Source organism: Myotis brandtii, unplaced genomic scaffold (genome assembly GCF_000412655.1).
Source record: "Myotis brandtii unplaced genomic scaffold, ASM41265v1 scaffold802, whole genome shotgun sequence".
Lineage (NCBI taxonomy): Eukaryota > Metazoa > Chordata > Mammalia > Chiroptera > Vespertilionidae > Myotis > Myotis brandtii.
This window is the reverse complement of record NW_005371230.1, coordinates 1856649-1866768: the sequence shown is the minus strand read 5'-3', so window position 1 is coordinate 1866768 and position 10120 is coordinate 1856649. Positions and strand designations below refer to the sequence as shown.

At 48.4% G+C, this 10120-nt stretch overlaps 1 protein-coding gene across 1 annotated transcript in view; it reads left to right on the top strand.

Annotated features, from left to right (window-relative positions):
- Positions 1-10120, top strand: part of TENM3 (teneurin transmembrane protein 3) — a 600673-nt gene that overhangs the window by 361685 nt on the left and 228868 nt on the right. The window lies entirely within an intron of this gene.

Here is a 10120-nt window from a genome sequence, read left to right as displayed (position 1 = left end):
GTCAACCAGCACAGGGAAATTTCTTGCTGAGATAACTGGGAATCTCAGACTGGTCAGTGAGAAATGTCCTCTGTTTGAAAGTTACATAACCGATGTGGCTTCCATCTCAACTTGCTCACAAGCATATTCATCGCAGGTTGAGTGACTTTTTTCCTAATTTTTTCTTGTTTGGGTCCATGTGGAAAAAATATTACCCAAAGGCACGAAGATAGCAGGCTCATACTTTCTTTCTGTCATTGAAACTATCTCTAAATTTCATGTGCGTCAAACTTTTTCAACAGGCTCTATATATCTCTCTAATGTATTGCTTTTAGAAACGCTATAGATTTTAGTTGAACTTTCCTTTCCCTGTTTATAATATCAATTTTACTTCCACTCTGTCTTGTTCCAGACAGGATTGGCTCTAGTCTAGAAGGATGTGTAAAGTAGACACAGAATGCGTACATTAAACTCAGAAGTGGTTAAATGCCGCCGTACCCGGTGTTGCCTGGGCTCACACAGGCTCCCTCCGTCTCAGCATCACTGACCCATTGGGCTGCTCAGGTACTATGGTTGGGTGCCCTGTACATTGAAGGATGGTCAGTAGCATCTCTGAAGTCTGCCTACCAAATGTCAGCCACACCCTCCTAGTCATGACAACTAATGTCTCCAGATTGTCAGGGTCTCCCAATTGAAGGATGGTCAGTAGCATCTCTGAAGTCTGCCTACCAAATGCCAGCCACACCCTCCTAGTCATGACAACTGATAATGTCTCCAGATTGTCAGGGTCTCCCGGGGAGCGGAATTGCCCCCGCTTGAGAGCTGCTGGTCTAGAGTTTAGATGTAGAGAAGTGGGTCTGTTTTGGAGGTGTGATTGGCAAGACTTGCTTATGGATTCCCTGTGGAGGTTGAGGAAAAGAGAGTCAGAAATGGGTCCTACATTTTCAGCTTGCGTACTCAGTGGATTTTAGTGTTGCTTACTAGACATAGATGGATAGGAGGACTGGGGGAGTACAGGATGGGATGGGGTTGTTTTAATTTTTAAATTTAATTTTTAATTACAGTTGACATACTATATTATATTAGTTTCAGGTGTCCAACATAGTGGTTAGACAGTTATATACCTTTTGAAATGATCACCCAATAAGTCTAATACCCATCTGACACCATGCATAGTTATTACAGTACTAGAGGCCCGGTTCACAAAATTTGTGCACCGGTGGGGGGAGAGTGTCTCTCAGCTCAGCCTGCTCCCTCTTGCAGTCCAGGACTCCTCGCTCCTTACTGCCCACCTGCACACTGCTCCTTACTGCTGGGCTTGCTGTTCCTTAGCACTGCTGTCGCTGGGCTCTCCAGCTGTGAGCCCGGCTTCTGGCTGAGTGAAACTCCCTCTGTGGGAGCACACTGACCACCATGGGGAAGCTCCTACATTGAGCGTCTGCCCCCTGGTGGTCAGTGCGCATCATAGAGACCGGTCATTCTGGTCGTTCTGCTGTAATGGTAGCTTAGGCTTTTATTATATAGACTAGAGATCTGGTGCACGAATTCATGCACGGTTGGGGTCAGGCTGGCCCACCCCAATTGGCCAGGGCCGGCCAGGGGAAGGGGACACAGGAGATTGGCCGGCTGGCCCTGCCCCCTGGTCGAATTCCCCATCGAACTCCCAGTTGAGGGCACAGTTTGCATATTAGCCTTTTATTATTTAGGATTATTCATTCTATTCCCTGTGCTGTGCTTTGAATCCCCATGCCGATCTTTATAACTGCCAGTTTGTACTTCTTAATCCTTTTCACCTTGTTCACCTGTCCCCTCCAACCCAGTTCTATCAATCTGTTATCTGCATGTATGAATTTGTTTCTGTTTTGTTCATTTATTTTGTTCTTTAGAGTCCACATGTAAATGAAATCATATGATATTTGTATTTTTCTCTCTGACTTATTTCACTTAGCATGATACACTCTTTGGCTCTACCCATATTATCGCAAATGGTAAGATTTCATTCTGTTTTATGGCCGAGTAATATTCCATGTTATGGATGTTCCACATCTTTATCTGTTTGTCTGTTGATGGGCATCTAGGTTGCTTCTATACTTTCGTCATTGTACACAATGAGTTTTGATTGATTTGGATATAACAAGTTTAAGATGTGACAAGCCGTGTGGAGCAGTGTCTACAGAGAATCTCATTGGAGACTCCGTACCCAGAGTTTTTCCTGCGCTGGTCACGCAGGCACCCTCTGTCAAGCTTGTCCCCAAAACCCAGACTCATGGGAGGAAAGTGGGTGTCTGCATAAAGCACCCCACTCATAAAATGGATTAGGCGCAGTGAGCCACTCCTAGCGTCTGGGAGTGGTGGGAACTCTCCCCAAATCCGGGTTCCCAGAGCCCAGCAGGGGCCAATCACACAGGCAGGCCTTGCTAAGGAAACTCTCTCAGGCTGCTGTGGTAGCTCTCCTGTCCGAAACCCAGGAAAAAAATAAACACTAAACCTAATCCGATTCCTCTGGGGTGGAGAGTTGATGAATAAACTGTGTCCAACATGTTCGAGGTCATTTGGATCGCTAGTGAGCTAACAATGTCGTCTCTATGTATTGAGAAGCAGTTCGGTCCATAATAAAATCATCATAGACTGTGGTACCCGACACACCTGGCTCCTACTAGTAGTCATGGCTTATCACCTCTCGGCACCTCCGTTTCTGGTGATGAAACCTACCATTTTGGAGATCCAGTCTGGAATAGTGATGGGCACAGAATAGGCACTCAGAAATAGTGGTGGCATTGGTGTTGGCGCTAATAATTGCAGGCATGGTTGTTTATGATTGTCTGTCTGCGGTGGGACATGCCATTCTTTCCTTGGATGAGTTGGTGGTAATATCCACGCTACCGCATTTCCAGCTAAATGGCTTTCCGTTTTTCAATTAAAACTTCAGTTGAACAGTATCAGAGGCATTTTAATAAAAATTTTACTGAGCTTGATTAGTTGATGAGGAGTGAATAGCTCATTTTTGATTACCACGTTAACTCTTTCTGGCCCTGAGGGGGCTGTTTAATAAATTACCGCTTTCCAATCAGCACTGAAAATGTTCCCCGCGTGGCCAGAAAGAGTTAATGACGCACCCATGATGGCACAGTGACTGCTTCTCACCGTCAGATCAGTCTCATGGTGGTAAATGTTTCTCTTCCTGTAATTGCCATTTTCTTTTAAAATGAAATAGTGGCTACAGGTATTGATTTTTAATAGACCTCATGCGCTCAATGAAAAGTGTGACGAGGTCACTCACAAGCCTTCTACGGGGATGTAGGTGTTGGTGGTGACTATATCAGATGGGAACTAAACCCAACGGGGATGCTAAATGCATCTCACAGAGTTGTCACCTGGACACTGTTCTCCGTGGGCGCAGGTGATCCCGGGATTATGATCTGAGTGCCAGGGGGCACGTTGATGTGCCTAAGTGTTCGAGCACCAGAGACTGACGCCTCATGGTATTGCGTGTTTCATCATGTCTCAGGGACCCTGCCTTTTCATCATGTACACATGGCCAGCCCCCTGTGGAGGTGCTTCACTAAGGCTTTTAATTATCCAGGAATGACCCTTCCTTTCTCATGTGTAGGGACCTGCAGTCAACTCTTCAGATCACATCTCTTATGCAAACACTAGTGACCCAGTGCACAAAATTCATGCACATTAAAAGGGAATTCATTAGAGGAAATATTTTAATATTGCAATTTGCCCTTTCTCTATAATAGAAGTGTCAGAGATGAAAGAAAATTAGTAAAATATATACGAAAATCTTCCTCCTGTCAGTCTGGGGCACACTGTGGGACCCAGAGTTAAGTCCCCGCCCACCAGCATATACCTTGAAATCGCACGAGACCCAGACCCGTCCTGGCTGGCCCCACTCCTATCAAGCCCCACCAGGCAGGGGGTGCAGCCTCAGGTCCCCTGTCAAGCCCCACCAGGTGGGGGGTGTAGTCTCAGGGCCTCCATCAAGCCCCGCTGGGCAGAGGGCGCGGCCTCAGGTCCCCTGGCCTGGTGCCGGGCGGGGGGCGCAGCCTCAGGTCCCCCAGCCCAGGTGGGGGGTGCGCGGCCTCAGGTCCCTGCTGATCGCTTGTTACGGCTTGTTACGGAAACCCCTCCTCAGCTGTGGGCGCAGCCATCTTGCGACGGTGTGATAGCGTGAGAGTCAATTTGCATATTACCTCTTTATTATATAGGATTTTTTCAGGTAGCCTGGAAAAATCCTTCCCACTCCCTGGAAAGAGTACTTGAATTCTGAAATACTAGCTTTTTTTTTTCCACATAAAAGGTTTTTTTTTCATTGATATGTTATCGTCTGATAACCCAGGAGGCACTAAGTATTTATTTACTGAGTCCTCACAGTATGTGTAACACTATGTGAAGTGCTTAGAGTGACTCACAAGCATGTATAATGTACTGGCTCAGTCATTTCTTCATACATCCTTCCTGATCCACTGTGTGCGGTGAACTCTGAAAAGACGAACCAAAAGCATCCCAGAACTTGAAGTTTGGTTGGGGAGGTGATGGATGATGACATCATAACACCCTTGCACCTGTAGAAGTGCGCTAACTGGAACTTGCCCAGCTTCCTAGGAAGGTCAGAGAGGGAGACCTGACCGGGCTTGCAGGAGTCAGGGAAAGTTACCTGCAGGGGATGCACTGAGCTGACTATAGTGCTGAGGGGGATCAGCTAAGGACAATGGCCTTTTCTTGAGAGAGGACAGTACCGAGGTGCAACGTTGAGAAATAGGATGAGGGGTGTAGGGCTGGCAGGACCGTCCTGGCTTGTCTTTGTGGAACGTCACTTGCAAAGCAGAAAGCAAGGCTGCAGAGGTAGGGACACGTTCTGGTTTCCATCTGCGGAGTTTTTAAACCTGATTGGAGAGAGAACGTAATGCATGTACATACATACGTGGTACTCTGTGTGGCTAACAGTGGTCCCTGGAGTCCCTTCTGTATCCATTTTCTCCCCAAACCCATGAGGGAGGTACTGTTATAGCTCCCATTTTAGAGATGAAGATCCTGTTGTTTAGAAGGAGTACGTAAATTCCCTAAGGATGCCCAGACAATAAAAGATGAAGGCGGAGTTCAATTCTGCGGGTTTCTAGAGCACAATGTCCAGAGACATTGAATAATTTACCCAGGATGACGTAGTGAGCGACTGAACACGTATTCAATTTAATTTCTTTCCTTGCAGGAGGGTAGTTTTGAAAATGGATTCTCTTTAGGGAGGCTGAGCGAGGGGGCAGGAACAGCGCAGGGTTCGCCTAGGCTACTGGAGCAGGACGTGGTCTGGCACGTTGGCGACAGAGCCGGCTTTCCCTGGCCCGTGCCCATGGACACCTGCTGTCCTGGCACTGTCGCTAACAACACCAGCTTTCGCTCTCCGTTGGGGTAATAAATTACGTGGTCACCCTGGACATAGAGCGTTATACAAAAGTCCGGATTTGTGAGCACTAAAACAGAGGGTGATGGGGGGGAACAGAAATGCTGGCTTGCAAAGTGAGACCAGATCATGTTTTCTATCTGTAGTTGAATTAATTAGGAATGGAAGTGGGGCAGTCATGGATTTCACAGTGATAATAGTTTTAAAGATGTGCAGACAATTAAAAGGACTTTTTTTTTTTACCTTCTATGCAGTATAGGTGTGCTCAATGGTAGAGTGTTGGCCTGTGCACCGGAGGGTCTCGGACTTGATTCCTGGTCAGGGGCATGTACCTGGGTTGCAGGTCCAATCCCTGACACCCCCCTCCCCCGGTTGGGGCGCCTGTGGGAGGCAAGCAATCGATGTGTTATCGATGTGTTACTGTCATGTCTATGTTTCTTACTCCTTCCCTCCACCCCCTCCTTCCTACTCCCTCTAGAATCAATGGGAAAAATATCCTCAATCTTTAAGCGAGAATTTAAATATATATTTACATACTTATATATTTATATTAACATAGTAATATATATTTATTTAAATATATATATATAAAATCTCCATCCATCCATCCCCTGGGATAGCCACACTTCACTGTCCAAGCAAGTTGAAGTGTGGTGGATGATTCCTGCTTTGGACAAGCGTCTTTGCTATGTTACCCAACTCAGGATTGCTCTGGCATGTAACTTGCTCCCTTGGCCTCCCACTGCCCATCAGCCCTTGAAACATGTATGTGGAAAGGATAGTGGGGTGGAGTCTAGGAAAACAGTGGCCAAGTTCGAAGTTTTCTGATGTGATCAGCCCAGCCTCAGGGAATCTGGGTGGAATTTCAGACAGAAAAGCTTCCCCCTGTTCCCATGGAAAGAGGCTCTCAGTGGGACTAGGTACTTACTATTTGCTCACTATCCCCAGGATGTATTTGGGTAAATATTGTTACTTGCTCTGAAATGCTTACTGGGATTTATACTTTTTTGAAAGAACTGTTCTGAGTAGACTCAACAGCAGACACAATACTGCGTGAGCCAGGGTTTGGGCAAAAGAGAGAATCTCCTGTTATTTCTACAGTCTCTCCAGTGGTTGTTCCTCGGTGGTGGTGGTGCTTTCTTTTGTGTTAGCTTATATTTCTAAAATACATAGGCAAAGCATGTATGGTTCTAAATCTTTGTAATCTTTATGAAGGATTGTTATTGTAATGATATTTGATCCATAATGAATTGTTATATATTATAATATGTTAATAATAATAGCACCTCCCTCTCAGAAGAGCCTCCCTCCAGAACTAACATGCAAATGAGTGAGAATATGCTAATATATGTAAAACACGTGGAACAATGACTGATACCCAACAACTACTGTCCAAGCATTGGTGAGCAGTTTTTCTAAAAAGCTGTTAACTTCCCGCCGATGGAGAACGCTGTTCAGTATGTGGATAAATAAGTGCCACGAACAAACACCGTGTGTTTGTATTGACGTTAGATTTGCACAGCTCACTGTTGTTCCCGTTATTATTGTTATCACTGCGACTTTCATTTTCTCTTCCCCGCACGCTTGTCTTCTGGCGCAATCAAGTCTGTCACTTGTAAGTGGGTTAGGGCAGCCAGTGTCAAGTGGCACAGTCCAGGGGACTGGTTGAGGTTTATAAGCCATTCTTAGAAAATTTACATCGCAATGGCCACTCCAGTCTTTCTTCTATCCGCGTGACCAGTTCCAGCAGTAGGGCTGTGGCCACTGAATGGGAATGTCGCCTTGAACGAACACCTCTGCTCAGCATCTGAACCAGTGGCTGCCAAAGGCTGCCCTGCTTCCAGCTCCGGGAACTCGCCAGAGACCCTGGGCGGTCTCTTAGCGGCTGGTGACGTCCCAAGTGGGTCAGGGGACAATCATGTCCTGGCTGCCAGAGAAAGTCTGCACTTTCCCCCCCTTTCCTTTGCCAAAAAAAGGAAAAACAACATCGCGTTGCTGAAAACATGAGCAGCAGTGACTGTGTGGGCCTGCGGGCTGGGCTCCCGCCCTGTTCCCTGCTCTGATGACTTAGGGAACCCTGTTCGCCTGGAAACACTTGGGGTGACTTTCGGCTTCGCTCCTTAGCACGGGGCGGTCTGGTCACTTGAGGGGTGAGTTTCTGTGGCGTCGCTGCTGCATATCCCCTACGCTTCACAGTTCCACCTCTCGCCTCTGCTGGTCTCGGGCAGCTCAGGTTGGACTCACTTCATTATGAGATATTTTGGCTGTTTCTTGGGTGGAGTAGCTCCCTCTTCCCCGCGTGTCAGGGAACCTCATCGTCCTGCTTGTTCAGTGTCTGTATTCAGGATTGTTCCCTACGAGCTGGTAGTTGGCGAGGCACAGACAGGCTAGATGCTGTGATGGAGGGGCCAGGGCCATGGAAGGCAGAAATGCAGCTAAGGACATGTTTCCATTAGAAAGGAGTCAAGCAAGGATAATGTGTTCCAGAAGCTTCCATACAAATCCGCCACTTCTCGGCAGTGAGAACACCTGGTTTTGTTCCGACCTTCCCAGCCTCATCCCGGCCCTGCTCTCAGCATCCCGTGCGGCTCTCACATCAGTCACAGCGGCCGTGGAGGTTTCCCGCCTCGGTCTCAGGGCGGTCCTATCTGCACCCTCCCCAGGAGCCAGACTGGAACCCCAGGTCCGCAGCGCTCACCTCCTAAACGCCGCTGGTCTCCTCCTCTGTGAGGCACGGGCTCTGTGCGCTGTTGATCTTGTAATTGTGCGCATAGACGCCTTGCACCAATTTTTTGCACCAGCTACTCGGTCTGTCTGCTTGCATTACCCCTAAACCAAATTCCCAACGTTAGTCTCAGAAGCGATGGATTTACCGTGCCCTTCTCAGCTGCCTGCCTCTCCTCTTCCTCTGCCTCTGCTCCTGCAAACCCTCTCCCCCCACATGCGGAACCCTTCCCTTCTCCCCGACAGGAGACCGTTTTAGCCTTGATTCGAAACTCCTCTGTGATCCTGTCCCTGCATAGTCCCGCTGCTTCTGGTAATTCTGCATTTTCGCTGGTGCTTAATGATAAAGCTATGACTAGTGACTTCGTGTGGGTTTTGCGTTGGCTGCGTGTGGATCCGTGTGCCTGTCTCTGGTATGTTGCGTGCTGCAGTGTCCTCTTAAGGTTCCCAGGACACAGATGTGTCCTCTGAAGTCAGCGAATGCAGTCGGGCCCGTGTGCTGTTTCTAACCTTCCCAGTGGCTCCCACACGTGGAGCTTCTGAAGCACTTTCTATTCGCTCAGTTTAACTGTCCTTCTTCAGCGGGAGTTCACATGCGGGGGTTGCCTGACATTTGAATGTGAAAACAGAGAAATTAATTCATCCGATATAAGCTTTTCAATGGAACTCTTTAAAAGTCACGTGTCCTGCAGGTAGGCCATACCCTTTATTTGGCAGGTTAGAGTAATAGACTGTCCTGGGCCGAAACACAGCTGTTTGGCCAAAGGTCTCCCCGGAAGTGTGATGAAACGGCATTATTTATGAGTATTTATGGAGTGCTCGGAGCACGGAGCACGAGGCGTTCTGCTAACTGCTGAGAATACAAAGCTAAGCCAGTCCAGACAAGGGTCCCCACCCTGCAGGGCTTCTCATCCAACAAGCACGCCAGTGCAACATCTCACAACTAACTAGGTCGCCGTGGAGATGGGGCTCACCCCAGGCGCTGTCACCGGCGCTGAGAGGCGAAGGGGGTGTGGACATAACCAGGGGCAGAGCAGGGAGAGGAGGAAGGCCATCACAGGAAAGGGCAGCGCATGTGCGAAGGCAGCGGGAGGGAGCAAGCACCTTTGAGGGATGGCGAGACGGGAAAGTGGCTGCAAGGCTGCCCTGGAGCCTAGTGCCGCGGTGGGCGGTGTTCAAGGGTTTGGATCTTGAGCCAAAAACACGGAAGAGTGCTGGGCCTCGACAAAGGATGTGACTGGATTTGTCTTTTGAATTATTCCTTTGACTACATTGTAGAAGAACAGATTGGAGTCTGCAAAGAGGTGGAAGTGGAGATGGAACTGAGTGGGTGGATTTTAGAAGATAATTATGGGAAGATAGCAGTGTAGGCTGAACAGAGGAGTGAGGGGGACGGGGATTTCCGGGGTGACACCTCCACTATGACTCGCATGATGGGATGGGCAGGGGTGCCGTTTTCTCACTGGGAGTACAGTGGACAAGGGCAGAGTTTGGGGCTGGGGGAAGGCAGGAGTGATGTTTTAACATCGTGAGAAGGAAGCATTTTGCAGCCTCCAAGTGGAGATAGCAGAGAAGCAGCTGGATGGACCGCTGAGTAGCTCCAGGGAAGTGTCAGGGCTGCAGACACACATTTTGACGTGATCGTTCTATGGGTGGTAATTGAAGCCGGGGGATAGATGAGACGGCTCTCACCTAATGCGAGATTAGCTCTGATCTGGGTGGATGGCAGCAAATCTCTGGACGCCTCCTAGCATCGCCGTCCTCACCTGAGCCGGAGTTGGGTTCCATCAGGTGCTCCCCACCAGGCATCAGAATCCAACAGTGAAGAGCGGTGACGTCTGTGCTGGGCCTCTTTCTACTCAGTTCCCCTCAGGGATTGGCGTTTTTACGCTGTGTCTCTGAAGAAAGAAGAAGTAATGGGAAGTTGTTGCCCCACATAAGATAGGCGTATTCTTTAGCTAAGGTGATTTCTGAGGTGCCACCCAGTTTTACAGTCACGGACACTTTTGCAGA